Source organism: Camellia sinensis, unplaced genomic scaffold (genome assembly GCF_055761805.1).
Source record: "Camellia sinensis isolate YWXY unplaced genomic scaffold, ASM5576180v1 Unanchor10, whole genome shotgun sequence".
NCBI classification, from domain to species: Eukaryota; Viridiplantae; Streptophyta; class Magnoliopsida; order Ericales; family Theaceae; genus Camellia; species Camellia sinensis.
The window spans coordinates 5,281,801-5,305,093 of record NW_028128988.1 but is presented as its reverse complement, the minus strand read 5'-3'; the positions used below and the strand labels follow the sequence as shown (position 1 = coordinate 5,305,093).

The window sequence follows — 23,293 nt, the reverse complement described above, 5'->3', positions numbered from 1 at the left end:
GAAAGTAGGTAAATAAAAGGGAGAAAGAAGTGGAGGTTGGAAAACATGCATCACACAAACGCACGCTTATTACACAATTGCGCCCTCTCAACGGAAGAACCGAAAGAATAATACAAATTATCTAATTAACTAACTAACAAGCTAATTAATTAATTACACAACACTTAACTAATTAAAAAAATTAATTAAGCTACAAAAGCAGTAAAGAGGCCTCGAGAAGAGGGATGCATGCATGCTCGGACGGCTTCGCTCGGAAATCCATCACCATGCTTCATGTTGCCTCTGTTTCCACTGCTCTGCACCTCTGAAAATTGCACAAGTTCCGAGGATGCTTCTGAACCACTCCCTGAGCACTGTGGGACGTCAACGGCCAAGACATAGGGCCACCGGATGTTGGAAAATGGTTATCGACCATTGGTAAGGCTCTCGGCCAGCTTTTGTTAGTTGGCCGACACTGAAGATGGCCGATCGGCCATATCTTCTTGCAGCAGAGGACAAACAGTGCATGACAAGGTGTTTACAAGATAATGTGTGCACAACCACCCTCCATATCATGCTATTAACTCAAGGGAGTATGTCTCTCGACCCTAGGACCACCAGTCACGCATTTCAATGCATGATGGCCAAAGATGCCAAGTGTGCAATTCAATATGGAACAAAATGCATGAAAACACACAAAGGGCCCCAAACCTCTATCATGATTGATCAAGAGGCAAGGGATGCATGCATACAAGCAAGACTAATGCAACATGAGCATATTAATGACAATCCCATACAAGGCTAAGCATGCCAAATGCAACGCAACTTAGACAAGCATGCAAAATGCAACATGGACATTCAAGCATGCAAGGCAAACATGTGACAACATGTGAAGGGACAAGATATGCAAACATGCAAAGCTACTTAACAAAAGCATGCCAAATACGATACTACTTGAACATGCAACAACATGTTATGGACTAAGTATGCAACAAGGCACAATTGAACTAGCATGTTATAACATGCAATTTACCAAATATGCAACAAGCATGCGACAACATGCAAGGCAAGCATAAAACAACATGCGGGGATGGACTTAAACGAAAATAGGCAGCCCTCAAATAGGTCCAAATCAGTGGCCAAAATGCTAAGGGATAAGGGACAAAATCGCATACAAACATGCATGGTAATTGACCTAACACTTAAGCATCAAAGGGCAACTTTTGAGAATACTTAGAAGGAATGAAAAGCATGCAAATGTAACAACATTACATGCTCTGAAATAAGGCTAGGAGTGATGCCAAATCACATAAACAAATCATAATCATAGCATGCACAAGGCTTAAAGCCTAAGACTTGTAATAACCCGACCCTCACATGTGCTTCCGTCATGTTTAAGTCCCTTATTTTGTGCTTTTAAATGCTTGATGAAAACAATTTGTGAATTTATCTGTTGGACAAAAGAAAAACATTTGTGCATTTAAAATGTTTGGAAGAGAAATCGGGAGCCTTAGAGGTATGATAATCCGAAATTGATGTTATATCTGAGCTCAGCATAATTTTTAGGTAATATTAAGCATGTCGGTGAAATTTTAATTTGGGGATGGTTAAACGATTGATTTTCGTCCTATTCACATTTATGTATATATATAGGTATAACATGCTTCTAAAACATTTTTGACTAAGAGGCTAAGAGGCTTCATTTCATATATCTCCTGTGAGAAAAGACTAGAGTAGAGAAGGGTTGAGAAGTAAGGGAAGAAGAGCATCAAGAAGGTTAGGAATTGAGAGATCTAAGCTCAAGATATGTGGATTTCACCTTATCTCCTCTCTTGTTTTGGATAGGAATTTCTTGAGTGTGAGTAGGATTTTCTTTGATATGGGGTGTGCACTGATTAATAGAAAAGATGTGTTGATGTTAGATTGATTTGGTGTTAGAATGATTTCATGGTATGTGGGGCATATTGTGGAGATTCTACATGCTTGTGTTATGCTCATGGAATGCAAGGAACTAGATAATTGATTGATATGTGTTTGTAAGACCTTTGTACATAAATTATGTTTAGTTATAGAATATAAATTTAGTTTATAGATCATCATGTGTTGTACCTCCTAAAGTATATGATGTTTGAACCATGTTTTAGGAATTTAAAGATTTATTTTGGACCTTATTGATACCACCAAAGAATTGGATTTTTGAAGAATTTCGGACAGGTTTTGGGCAGAATCCCTGCACGTGCGGGAGTCACTGCCGCACGTGTGGCAATTGGGGCAAATTCTGGGCTTGAACACTGTCTAAACCGCACGTGCAAGGCATCACTGCCGCACGTGCGGGAGCATTTGCCGCACGTGCGGGGCTCACAGCCGCACGTGCGGCCCAAGGTGAAAAACATGGAATGCTTCTTTTGACCTGTTTGACCCTCTGGAATGGTTAAAATTAATATTTGAATTGGTCAAAGTGCTTCTTAATGTACTGGAAGTTAACGAATGAAATGTGAATTTAGAAGAGACATGAACTAATATGTGGATTCTATATGTGTAGGACACACTCCGGGAGGAAGTAACACTCCGTCACAACACTGTGAGTAATAGTACAAGAAATATGCATTCATTTTCCGTTATTGCTTACTGTTATTAATGTTCTGTTTTCCATATGTTTTCCGTAAGTTATTACATTACATAATCTCAACTGAAACTCGATGTGAATGTAATGTGAAAAGAATTTGTGTACATCTGAATCATTCTGGGCCAATGGCCATACTGTTATTCTGGGCCAATGGCCATACTATTATTTTTGGGCCAATGGCCGTTCTGTTATTCTGGGCCAATGGCCGTTCTGTTATTTCTGGGCCAATGGTCGTTCTGTTAGTTCTGGGCCAATGGCCGTTCTGTTATGTTTAGGCCTAAGGCCACTCTGGTAGTAATACTTATGCATTGAACTGTATAGGTGCTATTATTCACTGAGCTTCGCTCATTCCACATTCTGTCTGTTTCTGTAGGTGCTCAACCGGGAGGTCAGTCCTAACCTCGATACCCGTCTCCTTTTTGTCAACCTAAGTATAACCAGGCACTTGGAGACGCCCGTGCATCTAATGAAGTTTTGTTGGGCTTTTGGGTTCGTATTTTCGTTGTCGATTATAGTTAGACTGTAAATAATATTTTTGTCATACGCCCAATCCTAGGGCTGGATCTGTATATATATATATATATATATATATGTATGTATGTAACCGATGCTCGGATGCATGTTTTGGTATAGTAGTTTTCTGTGATGATGTCTGTGATCCTGGCATGATAGTCATGGCTCAATGGAGTTTGTTTTTGTTATGCTTTTTTTTATATGCTTCCGTTTAGGCCCCCTATATTGTGTAGATCAGGTTTAATGCCCATGTCTGCATAGGTCATGCTCGAACTTTTAGGGACGGGTTCAGGGTGTGACAAGACTAGTAAAGGGATTTGAACCAAAGCTACACAAAACAAGGAGCATATGGCAAACATAACCCAAAACAGTCCTAAATCGAGTCAAGATGATCCTAAAACATGCAAGGAATGAAGCCAAAACATGCTAGAACAACGGACCAAAAGTATGAAGCAAACAAGGCCATAAAAGAGGTGTTACACTACACCTATCAAAGCCAAACATAGCATGATTTAAGCAACCAAAAACAAAGTTATGGCATGTCAAAATGAGCCCAAAAACCCACTTAGATCGCATCCCAAATGCCTAAGCATGATGGCATACATAATTGTGCATTCATGAGGCATAAAACATCAACTCCTTAAAACATTAAAGAAGTGATAAATGCAAGTATATGAGCATACTATATGGACTAAAATGACATAGCAAGTGATGCCAAACCACTGAAATGGTCGAAATAGAGCATGCTAATGACTTGAGCACCTAAAGCTAACGAGCTAGATTACATGGTAGCTATACAAAACAATGCAAGCATGACCAAGAAGACCAAAATCAAAGCCTAAGCATGTCACAACATGGCTAAAAGCTTCATGGAGTTGAGCCAAAATCATGCTAAAATAACATGTTATAACATGATGCATGTTAAGGCAAATCAAGGGATTACAAAACAAGTATATGGTGCATGCAAGAGACCACTAAACCAACTTTGGACAGAGGTAAATCATGGCAAAATAACACCAAATACTTGTTGAAATGAAGCTAAAACAAGCTAAGCACACATGCTACAAACATAAGCCATTCATGCAAGCATTAAAGACAATAAGGAGAGGGGATGACCCTCTTCTATTTGAGACCTTAAAACACCATCCCCACTACTGAAATCCCTCTGGATTTCAGTGGTGAGAAGGCCTAAACAAGGTGATCTCAAAGCATAAAAATAAAGCACAAGAACAAGGCCAAACAAGGCCTAAGAGGGGGGAAACAGCCCCAAACACAAAAATGACCTTAAACAAAGGTCTTAAGCACTGAAAATCAAAACTTTTATCAGTTATAATCTAAGCTTAAAACAATAAGCAAGAAGGGTTAAAAGCTTAAGCAAAAAGGGGGTATCTAAAGCAAGGGAACTCACCCTTGTAGAACCTCTTCGAGAACAAGGCTCTAGTAGGTTTTCGGAGTTTAAACCAACCTAAGAACAATGAAATCAACCTCCTAGTATCTCAGCAACCAAGGATGGTGTTCTAGTGTGCGTTTGTGTACAATAGTAAGACAATACTACACTATTGTGTACAAAACAAGGCTAAACCAAGAAATATAGATACAAGGGTATATCTATTCTCTCAAGAACAGATCTTCTGAACCCTTGAGGAGGGAGGAGGATCTCCCTCTTTATAGAGGTTCAATTCCTAAAGCTTCCAAGAGAAGCTAAACAAAAAGGCCAATCCCTCCATACACGTGTATGGAGGGGGTGAATTGTGGATGCCAGTTGTTTCAGCTGGCATAAAATATCTACATAAAGCAGATGAACAGGTTCGGCCTGCAAAACATGGCCGATCGACCAACACAATGGCCGGCCGACCAAATGTAGTGCCGATCAGACAAAATTCTTGGCCGATGGCAAGAAAAAAGGGGCCGATGGCATCAAGCCTTGGCCGGTGGGGTGTAGGGATGGCCAACAAGCCACCCTCTTCCCTTAGAAGTAAAAGCACAAGTGTTTGGTCCACAACCTAGCACAAAACAGACAAGTTGAGAGATCTCAAGGCAAGGTGCGTAGCCGAGACCTCCGAGAACTCAAAACGAACACGAGCATGGATGATCATCGAGTGTTCAAACAATGACGTCCAAGTCTTAAGGACGGTCAAAAATGGGGTGTCTACAGTTGCCCCTCTTTGATAGAACTCGAAAGTTATAACAATGACGGGAGTGAATGTCAAAGCCCAAAGACGACCCATTTTTGACAAGGCCGAAGACTTAGACAAAGCATGCAAGATAGCAAGATATGTGCCTACAGGCAAGGGCAAAATGCAAATGACATGCACTGTACCAAATATAACTTATGATCATGCAAAGAAAGCTGTAACGAAGCAAAACATGCAACAGTTTTAAGCAGGAGAACACAAAGCTAACTACATTACATGCAGAAAGGATGTAAGAGAATTATACAATCCTCACTACGTCTCACGCGGAGGAGACAATACCTGTCCAGTTCGTCTGGTTGTGCCAGCTTCAAATAAACCGTATATACAATATTATGCGTAAAAAAGAAAAGAAACTTAACAGGTACAACATCGTTAGAAACATGCATAATAATGCAAGTGAAAAGTGCGTGACAACGCAAGTGAAGGGGTGCATGACAATGCAACCTAAGTATGAAACAAAACAATACAATTTGAAACAAGCACAACAACGCAAGGAGGGCATGCACGACAACGCAAGCCGATAGTGGTGGATAACAATGCAAGGAGGTGGCATGCGCAACAACGCAAGCCGGGTGGGATACATGATAATGCAATTTGAAACAAGCATAACAATGCAAGGAGAGTATACACAACAATGCAATGCTCTAACAAGTGTGGGTAAGGTGTGCGCAAAATAGCGCGATGCGCAAGATAACGCGAATGTAATGTACTAACAGGTGCATATGAGGTGTGCAAAATAGCGCGATACGTAAAATAGCACGAAATGATATGCAATGCAAAATGCAAGGGGTGACAAACTCCAACCATGCTGGAATCATGAGAGGAGGAAAAACAGCCAATCAGGTGCGTATACAACACAACCTGAGACAAATTCCAAACACGCTGAAATCGTGTGAGGAAGCAACAACCTCAACCACGCTGAAATCGTGAGAGGAGGTCGACAATTCCAAACACACTACAATCGTGTGAGGAAGGAACAAACTCTAACCACACTGAAATTGTGAGAAGAGGTCAACAATTCCAAACACGCTGCGATCGTGTGAGGAAGGAATAAACTCTAACCACGCTGAAATCGTGAGAAGAGGTCAACAATTCCAAACACACTGCAATCGAAAGATATGAGCCTTGTAGATGTCATTCTGGATATTAAGATTACCAGAACATCTAATGGTATTGTACTTTCTCAATCTTATTATGTTGAGAAGATACTTGAGAAATTTAGTAAATCAGATACAAGTGTGTCTAGGATACCGGTAGACGTGAGTCTACATTTGACGAAGAATAATGGTGAGAGTGTCTCTCAGCTAGAATATTCTCGAGTCATTGGAAGTTTGATGTATCTGATGAGTTGTACAATGCCAGATATGGCCTACTCTATTAGCAGGCTTAGTAGATACACGAGTAATCTGAATGCCACTCATTAGAGAGGCATTATACGGGTGTTAGGTTATCTACGCTACACCCAGGATTATGCGTTACATTATACCAGATACCCAGCGCTACTAGAAAGGTATAATGACGCTAATTGGATATCTGATATAAAGGATTCCAAATCCACTAGTGGTTATGTGTTTACCCTCGGAGGGGCAGTCGTGTCTTAGAAATCTTCCAAGCAAATGTGTATCGAGATTAACAATGGAATTTGAATTTATTGCTTTGGATAAAGCAACTAAAGAAGCTGAATGGCTTCGCCAGTTCGTTGAGGATATTCCACGTTGGTCTAAACCTGTGCCAGCCATCTGTATTCATTGTGACAGTTGATCAGCTGTTAGACGGACACAGGGTAATAAGTATAATGGAAAGTCTAAACATATTCATCGTAGACATAATTCCATGCGACAACTATTCTTGAATGAAGTTATCACTTTAGACTATGTAAAGGCTCAAGACAACATTGTCGATGCGCTAACCAAAGGGTTAAATCGAGTGTTAATAGAGAAGTCGTCAGAAAGAATGAGGATTAAGGCCTTTAGTGTTAGGTGTTACCGAAATGGAAAACCCAACCTAGTTAACTGGAGATCCCAAGATTTAGGTTTAAAGGGACAACCTAATTGCGTGTAATGGATAAGTCACTGTGGAGGTAAATCTTCCTGCTCATTCCTTTATACGATGATACCTATGGGGTGGAAAGTTAAGCTGATACTTTTAATGACCCATGTGTTGTGAATAGTCAATTGTGGTATAGCGAGATACCTCATGTAGGTCACCTATGTGAGTACGAAGTGTGGCCGCTTCTTTAAGAATTGACAAGGCTGAATTCCTTAAAAAACACTCATTGAACCAGGCTAGTGTTCCAGAGCCAAACCAGACACACTAGCAAGAACAAAAACAATGGTTGGAGTAACTCCTGTGTGAGGTCTATTGGCTCGATTTACACAAATGGCAGAACAATTCAAGACATTGCGTTCACTGCTCAACCAGTAAATTCGATAGGCTTTCATTACGAAAGGTTCAAGGCCAATAGCTACCTTTTTTTATGCAGGGTTATCCTGTGTGCTCTCTCTCTCTCTCTCTCTCTCTCTCTCTCTCTCTGAGTCTTTGTTGTTAAGCATTGTCCATTTTTCTTTATTCGGGCAATTTTATTCATGTGGGGGATTGTTGGAAAATAATGATTTTTCAGCAACTTTAATTCGAAATTAAAGTGGGATCCAACCGCAGGTTGACGTGGATCTGAGTGATTTTGTATTTTCTTAAGTGAGAAAATTATAATACAAAAATAATGAGCCGAAAGCATTGAGCTGTGAATGAGAATTATCTCATAAAGTGGGCATCAATAAAGTTGGATTTAGATTTGGACTTAGTCTTGGTTTGGACTGGGCCTAGACTTGTACGTGTGCATGTGCTGGGTTTAGTCTTAGACTTGGACTTGGACTTGGACCTAGTCTTGAGCTTTGGGTTGAGCTGTGTTGGGCTTAGTTTGTACATGTGTTTGAGATTGGGCTTGGATCGGGTTGTGACCCAACATCTATATCCATTTTGCAACCCATCTTGTTTAATTATCAAAACTTATACATTATACACACATTATGATTTATATAATGGTTTTGGAGTTTTGAACCTTTGTAACTCTAGCCCTAATAGGTAGAGTTGATAACATTTAATGACCCCATTGATGTTAGTCTTCATGGCTAAGGCTCTCCCCTACTAGTATAAATAGAGGCCTTTCTCCTCTAACATAGTAGGTTGTTTTTAGAGAGATTTTGTGATGGAAAATGAGATGGTGTTTTGAAATAAAAAATTGAAGATGATTTTTTATACCAAAGAAATTTTTTTCCTATATTCTTTTGTTAGCCTCTTCTTTGGTTCTTGTTAGAGAGAGTGCCCCCATTGTCAAGTTCGCCGAAGCTACTCAAAAGGTGCTTCTGCATTAGCTGGTCTAAATCGTTGTATCCTGGAAGATAGAAGTCGACAAACCTCCAACACCCACGGTGAGGCGGCTAATCTGTTTTAAGATTGTTGGTATTTGTCCATAAAAATACAAGAAAATTATATAAACTAATAATAATTATTATTTTGTCATTTCTATTTAATTCATTTTATATAATTTTCTTGTATTTTTATGGACAAATACCAACAATAAATTATTTAAATTTAAAACTTTGAAGAACAAAAGATAAAGATGCAAACTGAAGTCTGTGGGATACCACAGTTTCCTTAAAACAGATTCACTGCCTTTCGGTGGGTGTTGGAGGTACGCCGGCGTATGTCTCCCAAGATACAACGGTCGAAACCAACTAATGCAGAAGCATCTTCTAAATAGCTTCGGCGAACTTGACAATGGCTGCACTCTCTCTAACAAGAACCAAAGAAGAGACTAGCAAAAGAAGATAGAAAAAAATTTCTTTGGTGTAAAAAAATCATCTCCAACTTTTTTATCTCAAAACATCATCTCTATTTTCCATCGAAATGTCTTTAAAACTCTTCTTCTGAGTTGGAGGAGAAAGGCCTTTTTTATACTTGTAGGGAAGGGGTCTTAACTTAGTATCAATGGCCATCAACTCTAGCCATTAGGGCTAAAGTTACAAAGGTGTAAAACTTCCAAAATTATTATATAAATCATAATGTGTATATAATGTATAAGTTTTGAGAATTAAACTAGATGGGTTGCAAAATGGATACGGGTGTTGGGTCATAACCCGATCCAAGCCCAATCTCAAATGCATACACAAACTAAGCCCAGCATAACTTAGCCCAAAGCTCAAGACTAGATCCAAATCCAATTCTAAGAACAAACCTTGCACATGCACAAGTACAAGTCTAGGTCCAGTCCAAACCAAGACTAAATCCAAATCTAAACCTAACTTTATTGATGCCCGCTTTATGAGTCAATTCTCATTCACAACTCAATGGTTTCGGTTTATTATTTTTATATTGCAATATTCTCACTTAAGATAATACAAAATCACTCAGACCCACCTCAACTGGCGGTTGGGTCTCACTTTAATCTTGAATTAAAGTTGCTGACAAACCATTATTTTCCAACAATCCCCCACATGAATAAAATTGGCCATATAAAGAAAAACGGACAACTCTTAACAATAAAGACTCGGAGAGAGAGCACACAGAATAACCCTGCATCAGAAAAGGTAGTTGTTGGCCTTGAACTTTTCCTTGTGAAAGCCTATCGAATTTACCGGCTGACTAGTGAACGTGTTGTCTTGAACTGTTCTTCCGTTTGTGTAAACTGAGACAATAGACCTCATACAAGAGTTACTCCAACCATTGTTCTTGTTCTCACTGGTGTGTCCGGTTTGTCACTAGACTTGTTCAGAGAGTGTTTTTAAAGAATTCAGCCTCGTTAATTCTTAAAGAGACGGCCCCACTTCGCACTCACATAGGTGACCTACATAAGGTATCTCGTTATACCACGGTTGACTATTCACAACAATTAGGTCATTAAAAGCATCAGCTTAACCTTCCACCCTACAATGTGTCACTGTATAAATGAATGGGCAAGAGGATTTACCTCTTCAGTGACTTACCTGTTACACGCAATTAGGTTATCCCTTTGAACCTAGATCTTGGGACACTACTACAAATATAGATAAAGATCACACTTTTTTTGTGTGATGTTTATTTTTTAATCACACTTTTTAAGTTTTATTAAAGTGGTCTTTGGAAGTGTGATTAAAAAGGGTCATTTTTAATCACACTTTTTAAGTGTCATTAAAAAATGCTTTCATCACACCTTTTAAGTGTGATTAAAAACATTTAGATCACACTTTTTAAGTGTGATTAAAAAAATTTCGATCACACCTTCTAAGTGTGATTAAAAACATTTAGATCACACCTTTTAAGTGTGATTAAAAATATTTAGATAGTGTGATTAAAAATATTTAGATCACACCTTTTAAGTGTGATTAAAAACATTTAGATAGTATGATTAATAACATTTAGATCACATCTTTTAAGTGTGATTAATAACTAATAAAACCTGTGATTAAAAAAAAAATTCGACATATTTAAAGAATAATCAATATTATTTTTGTACACACATTTGAAGAATATAATACACACTATATACTATATTTTGAATCACAACCATATATTGAATGGAATAACGTCATATATTTCATAAATGAAAGTTAAATGTTCAAAAGTATGTACAAAGAAATCAATAAAAAGTTTTTAACTGTGATTACATATATTTAAAAAAAAACTTGAAAAAACTAAGTTCTTGAATTCTTTGGTCATATTTTGCATCTCTCCAAGAAATTTCTGACCTGAAAAATAAAAAAACAAATTAATTTAGAAACCGCTAGAAGCATATGAAAAAACGTACTATTTTTGTAGAGACTGTTCTTGTCTTACAAAAGACAAAATCGAACATTTTCTCATCATACTGACTCTTCATCCCCTGCATCAATAGAAAGAAATAATGAATTTGATTATTACTAGTATAAAATGTTTGTATTACCATATATAAATATGACATATACATATGGAACATGATTGAACAGTATATATAAACACATATTAGTAAATCATAGCCTTGAAAAGATTTTGTCAAAAAATTATTATAGCAACACATCAACAGAGAGTAAACTAAACTATATTCCAACAAAAATTAAAGCTCAAATCAAGGCAGAGAAAGAAAAGCAATTAATATACCAAGTCAAGATGGGTCAACTCCAAAAGACTAAACAAATGAACAATCCCCCACAGTTCCAGTATTTGAGTGTTGAGCAATTCCACTAAGATTTTAACAATTATGTGTTGGTGTATCTGTTTTCAGATAAAAAAAAATATAAGTAGAGAGTGGATAGAAAGAGAAAAAAGAAATGAAATGATGAAAGAGAAAAGAAGAAAAGAGCACAAAAGAGAACAAGTTTAAAGGAGGGAAAGTCGAATAATTATATAACTTATATAACTACCACGACCCAAATTTGTTTAAAATTATTTCTGCCTCCCAAAAAATTGATCAATAGTTTTTATTTTTTTCACCAAATTATGTTTTAAATTTTCAGAAAAAAATAATTCTGAAAAGATTACTGAAAACCAAACCAGACAGAGCCATGAAACTTGTTTTAGAAAACAGATTTCTATAATCTTTTGTTTTTTTAAGCACAAACCACTAATAGATACTTCTAGCCTTTTCAACTAAAATGGAGAAAACAGAACAAAACAAAACAAGATAACAAAAACACAAATTCTATATCAACAGGTGAAAGAAGGGAAAAATTTTATTCTGATTCTCCATATCTTCAAAGGTCCCAAAAAGAGCATAAAACAGATCCATTACTTCAACCATGCATTTACACAAACAGTATACAATAATAAGAACTACTCTAAAAAACAATAATAAGATCAAAATAACAAATATTCAAAAAACAAATACAAAGATTGTTTATTAGTAGAGAGTGTTTGAGAAAAATACCCAGAGAACAGCAATCATATCAGAGTCACTAAGCTTGTTATCATTCTCCAAATCAAGCAAAACGTCAACAAAGTCATCATCGTCACCACCACCCACAACACCTCCATTTTTAGCCCTCTTGAATCTGTGTTCTTCAATGATCTTCCCAACAAACACATTCACTCTAGAAACAAGCTCTCTACATCTCTTCCTCACACCTTGCAAATCCAACAAACCCAGAAGAGGAAAATGATCACTCCAGTTGAATATGTTGGATTTATTTTTCTAGTGTGGCCCAATAGCCTACATATTTTCTACATGTTTTAATTTATTTGGACTCCACAAATAGATAAAGCCAATATTTGAGATCAAGTTCAGTAAATAGAATTTTAATATAATCACTCTTCTAAGATAAGAAGGAAACCTTGATGGATTAAAAATTCTTCTGATAGAGTTTATCTGGCCCTCTTCTCTCCTCTATATAAGGATGGGTGACTCCCCTTTCATATCATGAGTATTTTTCCATCACTTTAAGTTTTATAGTCATCCTAATTAAGATAGATAGAGAGAAGAAGGTGAGCCAAAATTAAAGGTTCAACTCTAAGGGGTATTTTCTCAACTTCTCTAATTCAATGGCTGACAAAGGTATATTCGTTTTATTCTTGAGTTGTATTGAATTCAAGATCCTGTAAAGTTTAATTCCGCATTATTATTACGGTTACATGTATTATTAAATCTTACATGTGGTATCAGAGCTTTAGTTTGTGAATCAATACACCTTGGAATAATAATATATTTATGAATATTGTTATTATATTATAATTATAATTATTCATAACAACATATTTTTTGTTCATAAGGTTTGAACTCTCGGCATGTGTTGGTTATCTTGAATATACGCTGTATGATCAACCTTGTAAGTTGCATGCCATATTTATTAGGCAGTGTCTGAATAGTACATCTAATCTCTTTCATATTCATTATGCATCAAACAAACTCTTTTTATGTTGTTAAAAGTCAGAGGTTGTGTGAAAGAAGATTTCATTCCTGATTCCTAAATCGTAACTAAGTATGCACATCATGGACTCCCTCACTCACTTTGTTTTGTAATATGTTAGGTGCAAACTTTTATGTAATTCTATATGCTGTTCATATGCATGTTTTGATTTATTATCAATTTTAGTGATAATAATTTTTATAATCATCATAATATGTTATTGAATTGAGTGTATTGCTTGCCGTTATGATAAAGTGCATAGATTAAAAGCAATTTTAGAATTTTGCTGAATCGTTCGGACTATTAAATAAATATATTTATTTGATTGTATCACATTAGAGGATTATGTTTTTGCTTTTTTTAATTATGCACACTTATTGTCTATTATTGTTAAATATTTATATATTTTCATGATTTAAAATTGATATCATGATATAATTTTATGACATTGAATATTAAATATTAAAGTGGTTAATTCATATTAGGTGTAATTCTTATTAACCATTATTTTAGATATTCATGATAGTTATAATACATATATAAATATTCATGTTCATCCAGAGTTATTATTATTATATTGGTAATAGCAATCACATAAAAGAAATTTTAGAAATCATAAAAGTAGTGATCTCATTAAAATTGTGATTGAATTAATGATAATTAAATAACTCAAAATTAATGAATGGAGAATATTGTTGGTTAGTTCCGTATTCATAGGGTTTACTAATTTAGTAGCTGCCAAAGTGGCCTAGATTTGTAAAACTTATGAATATAGAACTACATAAAAGAATTGTTAAAAAGGGTAACATTAAGGTCGATAATATTCTCAATTGCAGTTATAATTAGGAGATTGAGACTAGCCCAAAGGAGAGTCACTTTCAAATAATTATGAACTGGGTAGGATAATGTAACTTATGTAATTTGAAAGATTAGAATTGAATACCCAAAGGTAACATGACTAGCTGAAAAATTGCATAAATTACTTTAGACCTACATAAGTGATTCTTGACGAATGGACAATAGATATACCTAAGTTTTGCCCAAAGGAAAAACTTATGTGATATCAATAGTTCATCATAATTCTCAAAGCTTTAATATGTATATTGTTCTATCTTATTTCAGTAAAAGTTCCCACCTCATTGCACTCTCTTGCATCGGGCGTCCCTCTACTTACTGGCTCGAATTTTTCAGAATGGAATGAACATGTTCAGTTTACACTGGGTGTGTTGGACCTCGATATGGCATTGCTTGAAGATAAACCTGCAGACATTAATGAATATAGTACTGCAGAACAAGTTGCCCTTTCTGAATCCTGGAAAAAGTCCAATAGACTCAGTTTGATGTTCATGAAGATGACCATTGCAAATAACATCAAGACCTCCTTACCTCAAACTGTTAATGCATTAGAATACTTAAAGGCTGTTGAAGATCGATTTAGATCTGCTGACAAGTCACTTGCTGGCACTATTATGGTTGAATTGACAACAATGAAATATGATGGCAACCGAGGAGTTCAGGATCGCATCCTCAATATGGCTGACAAAGCTACAAAGCTTAAAACTTTAGGAATGCAAGTTGATGAAACTTTCCTCGTGCAGTTTATTCTCAACTCACTTCCATCACAATATAGCACATTCAAAATTCACTATAACACCAATAAAGATAAGTGGAATTTGAATGAGCTGACTAATATGTGTGTTCAGGAGGAAGTGAGGTTGAGGGAGGAAGGACGTCAAATTGTATTGGTTGTAACTCATGGAGCTATAAAGAAAAAGAAGGGTAAGTTTGTAAAATCAAAGAAAAATCCACCAAAGAAAAAGAATGAACTTGGGGAAGAAAATCAGGCTAAGAATGGTTTCACTGTCAAGTGCTACTTTTGTGGCAAGAAGGGACATGTGAAGAAGACTGCAGCAAGCGAAAGGCTTGGTTCGAAAAGAAAGGTAAGAAATTTTCTTTTGTTTGTTATGAATCAAATCTTGCTGAAGTACCTTCTAATACGTGGTGGATTGACTCTGGGGCCACGACCCACATTACAAATGACATGCAGGGATACCTCTCAACCAGGAAACCGAAGGAAAGTGAAAGATTTGTCTATATGGGGAACCGTCTCAAAGCTGAAGTCGTAGCTGTAGGAACCTATCGATTGATCTTAGAGACGGGTCATCAGATGGATCTAGAAGACACTTTTTATGTTCCTTCAATTTCTAGGAATTTAGTTTCGTTATCCAAATTGGATCGTGTTGGATATTCAGTTTTATTTAATTGTGGAAAACTCAATTTAATGTTTAATTCAAAAATGATTGGTTCTGGTAATTTATGTGATGGTTTATATAAAATTACCTTAAATCATGAGTTTGCACAATCATTAGTAACTCTGCATTCGAATATTGGTTTAAAACATGGTCTAATTAATGAAAAATCATCGATCTTGTGGCATAGACGGTTGGGGCATATCTCCAGAAATAGAATTGAAAAATTGGTGAAGAATGGGATTTTGGAAAACCTAGACTTCACTGATTTTCAGATATGTGTGGATTGCATTAAAGGAAAGTAAACCAAACACACCAAGAAAGGTGCCACAAGAAGTAATGAGCTTCTTGAGATAATTCATACAGATATTTGCGGGCCACTCAACATCCCATGTCTTAGTGGTGAAAAATATTTTATCACATTTATAGATAACTTCTCACGTTATGGATATGTGTATCTAATTCATGAAAAGTCTCAGGCTGTTGACATCCTTCAGGTGTACATAACTGAAGTCGAGAGACAATTAGATAGAAAGGTTAAAATAGTGAGATCAGACAGGGGTGGTAAATATTATGGTAAATATGATGAGTCAGGCCAAAATCCTGGCCCATTTGCCTAATTCTTAGAAAAGAAAGGCATTTGTGCTCAATATACAATGCCTGGTGCGCCACAGCAGAATGGAGTTGTTGAAAGGCGTAATCGTACACTTAAAGATATGGTTAGGAGTATGTTAAGTTACTCAATTGTACCTATTTCAATGTGGGGTGAAGCTTTAAAAACTGCAATGTATATCTTAAATAGGGTTCCTAGTAAAGCGGTCCCAACAACTCCTTTTGAGTTGTGGACTGGTAGGAAACCTAGTTTGAGACACTTACATATTTGGGGTTGTCCAGCAGAGGCAAGAATCTTCAACCCACAAGAGAAAAAGTTGGACACAAGAACAATATCTGGATATTTCATTAGTTATCCAGACAAGTCTAAAGGGTACAAATTTTATTGTCCTAATCACAGTACGAGGATAGTGGAGACCGGTAATGCTAGATTCCTAGAGAATGGTGAAATCAGTGGGAGTGAGAAAACACGAGTGGTGAATTTCGAGGAAATTAGGGTAGATGTGCCAACATTTGACCCTTATCGAAAAGTTGTTGTTCCTCAGACTATTCCACAGGCTGAGGAAAACAAACAACATGATGAAAATCCTTCACCACCTCATGTTTCACCACTTCATGAAGATACCACCATTGAAAATATTGTAGAACCACCACAACCGACAGTTCTGAGAAGATCTCAGAGGGAAAGAAAGCCTGCCATTCCAGATGATTACATTGTGTATCTACAGGAATCTGATTTTGATATTGGGATTAACAAAGATCCAGTCTCATTTTCACAAGCCATGAATAGTGATGATTCTTCTAAATGGGTCAATGCTATAAATGAAGAGTTAAAATCCATGGAACAGAATAGTGTTTGGGATCTCGTCGAATTGCCTAATAACTGCAAAAAGGTCGGGTGTAAATGGGTCTTCAAGACCAAGCGTGACGCAAAAGGCAATATCGAACGATTTAAAGCCAGACTTGTTGCCAAAGGTTTTACTCAAAAAGAAGGCATAGACTATACAGAGACCTTCTCTCCAGTATCTAAGAAGGACTCGCTTAGAATCATCCTAGCATTGGTAGCTCATTATGACTTAGAGTTGCATCAAATGGATGTGAAAATTACTTTTTTAAATGGAAATTTGGATGAAGAAATTTATATGGAGCAACTCGAAGGATTTGCAAAGAAAGGTAAAGAACATTTAGCTTGCAAATTAAAAAAGTCCATATATGGCCTTAAACAAGCTTCTAGGCAATGGTATTTAAGGTTTAATGATACCATTACCTCTTTCGGATTTAAGGAAAATGCAGTTGATCAGTGCATATATCTGAAGGTTAGTGGGAGCAAGTTCATTATGTTGGCGCTATATGTGGATGACATTTTGTTAGCTAGTAATGACCTTGGGTTATTGCATGAAACCAAGGAATATCTCTCCAAGAACTTTAAAATGGTCGATATGGGTGAGGCAAACTATGTTATTGGCATAGAGATCTTTAGGGATCGATCTCGAGGATTGCTAGGACTATCTCAAAAAGGATATATTGATCGTGTTTTGGAGAGATTCAATATGCAGTTTTGTTCAGCCGGTGATGCACCCATCATGAAGGGTGATAAATTAAGTGAAAAACAGTGTCCAAGAAATGACTTGGAAAGAAAACAAATGAAGGACATTCCATATGCATCAGCTGTAGGGAGCTTGATGTATGCCCATACATGTACCAGACCAGATATTAGTTTTGCAGTTGGAATGTTGGGAAGATTCCAAAGTAATCCTGGAATGGAACATTGGAAAGCAGTAAAGAAAGTTATGAGATATCTTCAGGGAACAAAGGATTATATGCTCACCTATAGGAGATCAGAACAGTTGGAAGTTATCGGATACTCAGACTCAGATTTTGCTGGTTGCCTTGATAGTAGAAAATCTACATCGGGTTTTGTTTTTCTACTAGCTAGTGGAGCAATTTCATGGAAGAGTGTGAAGCAGTCCACTATTACTTCATCTACTATGGAGGCTGAGTTAGTGGCATGCTTTGAGGCTACAAATCATGCTTTATGGTTGCGAAATTTCATCTCAGGACTTGGTGTTGTTGACTCAATTGCCAGGCCGCTGAAGATATATTGTGACAATACCGCAACAGTTTTCTTCTCTAAGAATGGAAAGTACTCCAGTGGTTCCAAACACATGGAAGTAAAGTACTTGGTTGTTAGAGAGAGAGAGTCCAGAAACAACAAGTGTTAATTGAAAACTTAAGCACCTCTCTTATGATTGTTGATCCATTCACAAAGGGATTGCCACCAAAGACATACAAAGAGCATGTTATCAGGATGGGTCTTTTAAGCAACCCTTGATGTGTATGGTTAATCATGAGTGCTTATTTTTTGACACTATTTGCACAATAATAATTTTGTTTCTGTTTTTCCTGTTTCTAAAAGTGTGTGTACACGTTATTTTGAATATTGATAAACAGGAAATGTCTTAACAAGACAAATTACAGGGGCCTTTCAGGCAAATAATTATATATCCCAATAAAGGACTGGGTTGGTGAAGGTTATCAATAGTGTGGTGCATAGAAGGAAATATGACATAAATGTTATATAACCGCTATGACTCACATTGGTGATCTGAAGTAATCACAGTATTATAGTTTCTAATATATCTGAACTTATTGGCTATTTTTTTAAATTTCGTGATCACATGTCAAAGTTTTTAGTGTGGAATCCAATGAGTCAAAATTTTTTAAGTTGCATATTTTTGAAAAAACTCATAATTGCATCATAATCGGCTTAATGGGCCAAGTGGGAGAATGTTGGATTTATTTTTCTAGTGTGGCCCAATAGCCTACATATTTTCTACATGTTTTAATTTATTTGGACTCCACAAATAGATAAAGCCAATATTTGAGATCAAGTTCAGTAAATAGAATTTTAATATAATCACTCTTCTAAGATAAGAAGGAAACCTTGATGGATTAGAAATTCTTCTGATAGAGTTTATCTGGCCCTCTTCTCTCCTCTATATAAGGATGGGTGACTCCCCTTTCATATCATGAGTATTTTTCCATCACTTTAAGTTTTATAGTTATCCTAATTAAGAGAGACAGAGAGAAGAATGTGAGCCAAAATTAAAGGTTCAACTCTAAGGGGTATTTTCTCAACTTCTCTAATTCAATGGCTGACAAAGGTATATTCGTTTTATTCTTGAGTTGTATTGAATTCAAGATCCTGTAAAGTTTAATTCCGCATTATTATTATGGTTACATGTATTATTAAATCTTACAGAATATCCCAAGCAACTCATACCCTTCACTCACCAAACCCTCAGGTTCAAACCCATCACATCCATTGAAATCATAGGACCTCCCAAACACACTCATCATCACATTGTTCAGAGACCCCAAATGTAAAACTCTCTTGATTTCAACCACTCCGTTTTTCTCCATCAAACCCTTGACTTGGTTCACCATTTCGATCCCCATTTTTTGCTGAAAATCGTCGAAACAAGTGATTCTCTTCGAGCTGAACAAATAGGTCGACGAGATTCTCCTCAGGTTCCTCCAGTACTCACTGTATGGAGTGAAACCCATTGCTCGGTGGAAGAGAAGCTCGGAAGCCGACTCTTTCACAGGCCGATCTGCGAAAGCCGAGCTGCTTAGAATGTCCTTGGCTGGGTGGCTTGAGATGATGAAACGAGTGAACCCAATCGAAAAATCCATCAACGGTACGGCTTCGAAGGTCTTAGCGAGATTTGCGAGAGTCAAAGAGCCAGCGAAAGCGAAGATGAGTCCGATAATGGGTAGACCAGAGGGTCCAAGAATGGCGAACCTTGATTGAACCCCGGCTCGCGCCTTTGAGGGAGACCAGGCGAGGCCGCCTGGTGCGAGACAGAAGCCAAACACAGCAGTAATGAGGAAGATGCAGAGAATGAGCTCCAGGCTGGGAAGAGAAATGGAGAACCCACTTCCAGGAATCCAGATAGAGTAGTATTCGGAGGACATTTTTGGAGGTTTTTCAGAGAGAGAGAGATTGGGAGGTTTTGAGAGATAGGAGGTTCTGGTTAGGAGCTGGTTCGAAATGGATGGAATACGGAGAGTCAGAGAGAGAAAGGGGTAGTGGTAGTGAAGAGGCAAAGAGCGTGAGTGGTTAATAAATAGGTAAAAATAGAGGGAGTTAAGAATGTGGGGGCGTCGACGCGTTTACGCTATGTTTGGATTGATTGATTTGAAAAAATAAAATAAAAATAAAAAATAATGGAGAATTTTACTTACTTATTTAGATAATTTAACTAGAGAGAAATAAAAAGAAATAAAGATAAACGGAGAAAAACTTATTTCTCTTATAACTTTCATTTCTAATCTTTTCAAAAGTAAAGAGATTGGCGGGTGGGTAGTGGTGGCGAGTAGATGGCGGGTGGTGATGGTGGGTGGGTGGGTGGGTGGATGACGGTGGCAGGTGGTGGCAAGTGGGTGGTGGTGGCAGAAAACGATGGTGGAAAATGGTGGCGGGTGGTGGCTAGTGTTGGGTGGTAAAAAAAAGAAAAACTCAAAACGGAAAAATATTTTTTGAGTTTACATTTTTTGGTCAAATTTATAAACTGAGACCACTAATTTATAAATCAAAAATTTACCAAACAAGTTTTTATTTGAGTTTTTAAAATTTTTGTAAATATGAACAGAAAACTAAAAACGTAAGTGTTACCAAACGGCACCTTAGCAAACAGGCTTTAGATGGTACAAATGTCGTAAAATTAACAAATAATTAAATAAGTTACCAACGTAAGAAATGACTTATCAAAAGATTCTTAAGCCACATATGGTTTGATTTTTACAATTTTTTTTTAAAAAAATAATATTTCATTTGGTTAAGAAATAAAAAAATAAAAAATAATTATCATTTAAGGGTAAAAAATAATTATCATTTTAATTTTTGGGCAGGTTATATACATACATATGGTTGTTTCAATTTAATTTGTAAAAAATTATTTCTAACCACTCGAAAGATAAGAATTATATAAAAATGATAATTATTTTTATTTTTTATTTCTTAACCAAATTAATTTTTAATTTTTTTTCTAAAAATCAAGCCATACATAGGCTAAGAATCTTTTGATAAGTCATGTCTTATATTGGTAACTTATTTGATTATTTGTTAATTTTACGACATTTTTACCATCTAAAACCTACTTGTTAATCATTTCGTTTTCAGTTTTCAATTTATATTTACAAAAATTTTAAAAACTGTCATAAAAACTTGTTTGATAATTTTTTTGATTTATAAATGGTTGTCTCAGTTTGTAAATTTGAGGAAAAAGATAAATTAAAAAAACAAGTTTATGTTGGTCTTTAAACAGAAATTTAAAAATTTTACTAACAATTTTTTTTTCAATTAATTTTTTTTCCAATTATTTTTTTTTCAATGAATTTTTTTTCCAACTAATACTAACCGATGGGGCAATTGATAATGCTACTTTAAACCTTAGAAAAGGGGATTGTAATTTCTAAAATGTGAGGGGTGTCAATATAATTTACTCAGTGAGGGCAAAATTGGTATTAAAAAAATTAAATTGCTGAGGGGGAATCTGTAATGAAACTTTAAACTTTAGGAAGGGAGATGTAATTTTTAAAACATGAGGGAGGAACTATAATAAACATAAACCTCAGGGGGTGTCAGTGTGATTTACCCTATATATATATATATATATATATATATTAATCACACTGAATTAGAAAGTGACACAAAAAAAAAATATTATCACAATCAGATTAAATGTGATTAAAAATTTGTGAATTGTATATTTTATATAAAAATCAATTTGAAATATTTTATACAATCACACCTATTTAGGAAGTGTGATTAAAAAGTAGTAATGTATATATAATCACATTTTAATTAGAAGGTGTGATTAAAAAATATATAAATAATCACACTTTAATTAGAATGTGTGATTAAAAATATATATATAATCACACTCATTTACAAAGTATGATTAAAAAGTAGTAGTATATACATAATCACACTTTAATTAAAAAATAGATATAATCACACTTATTTAAAAAGTGTGATTAAAAAGTAGTAGTGTATATATAATCACACTTTAATTAGAAAGTGTAATTAAAAATATATATATATATAATCACACTTATTTAAAAAGTGTGATTAAAAAGTAATAGTGTATATATAATCACACTTTAATTAGAATGTGTGATTAAAGATATATATAAATAATCACACTTTAATTAGAATGTGTGATTAAAAAATATATATAATCACACTCATTTAAAAAGTGTGATTAAAAAGTAGTAGTGTATATATAATCACACTTTAATTAGAAGTTATGATTAAAACATTTATAAATAATCACACTTTAATTAGAATGTGTGATTAAAATATATATAAATAATCACACTTATTTAAAAAAGTGTGATAAAAAGTAATAGTGTATATATAATCACACTTTAATTAGAATGTGTGATTAAAAATATATATAAATAATCACACTTTAATTACAATGTGTGATTAAAAAATATATATATAATCACACTTATTTAAAAAGTGTGATTAAAAAGTAATAGTATATATGTAATCACACTTTAATTAGAAGGTGTGATTAAAAAAATGTATATATAATCACACTTAATTGAAAAAGTGACATAAAAAATACATATTATCACACTCAATCAAATTAAGTGTGATTAAAATATCAATCTAATTTTTTTCTATCATACTTTCAATAAAAGTGAGATATTTTTTTTTGTTAAAGTGTGATCTTTAACTATTTTTCTAGTAGTGGGATCTCTAGTTAGCTAGGTTAGGTTTTCCGTTGCGGTAACACTCGCTAAAGGCCCCTTAGGTTAATGGATCCGTAATATCGTCCTTAGACTGTATATAGTCTATAGTGACAACATGAGAGTAGTCATCGTATCGAACTATGTCTTCAACGAAAATTTCTAGACCTTCCATTTGTACCCTACCAATACTTGATTAGTTGCCGTAAAATATACAAAATTGGTAGCACAAGTTTTAATCAACATGGAATGTCCTCAAAAAAGGGGCGAAGCCATTCAGTTACTTTAGTAGCTTCATTTAAAGCACTGAATTTCGGTTCCATCATTGATCTCGTGATACACATCTGCTTGGAAGATTTCCAAGACACAGTTGCACCTCCAATAGTGAAAACAAATTTAGTAATGGCTAAACACTTTGGTTTCTACTATTTGTAGTCATGAGGAAAGAGATAATCCTAGAAGATGTAAATAGACTAGGACTTTAAAGTTCTTTGGTCTAAA

At 35.5% G+C, this 23,293-nt stretch overlaps 1 long non-coding RNA gene and 1 pseudogene across 1 annotated transcript; both read right to left on the bottom strand.

The window, feature by feature from the left end:
* Positions 1–10,859: 10,859 nt before the first annotated feature.
* Positions 10,860–11,390, bottom strand: LOC145814386 (uncharacterized). The gene is made up of 2 exons (XR_014357677.1): positions 11,125–11,390; positions 10,860–11,036 (listed from the first exon to the last, which is right to left on the bottom strand). It is a non-coding gene; the product is annotated as an uncharacterized LOC145814386 (long non-coding RNA).
* A 318-nt stretch (positions 11,391–11,708) lies between these two features.
* On the bottom strand, positions 11,709–20,183 carry LOC145814402 (cytochrome P450 78A5 pseudogene; annotated as a pseudogene).
* Between the last annotated feature and the right edge of the window lie 3,110 nt (positions 20,184–23,293).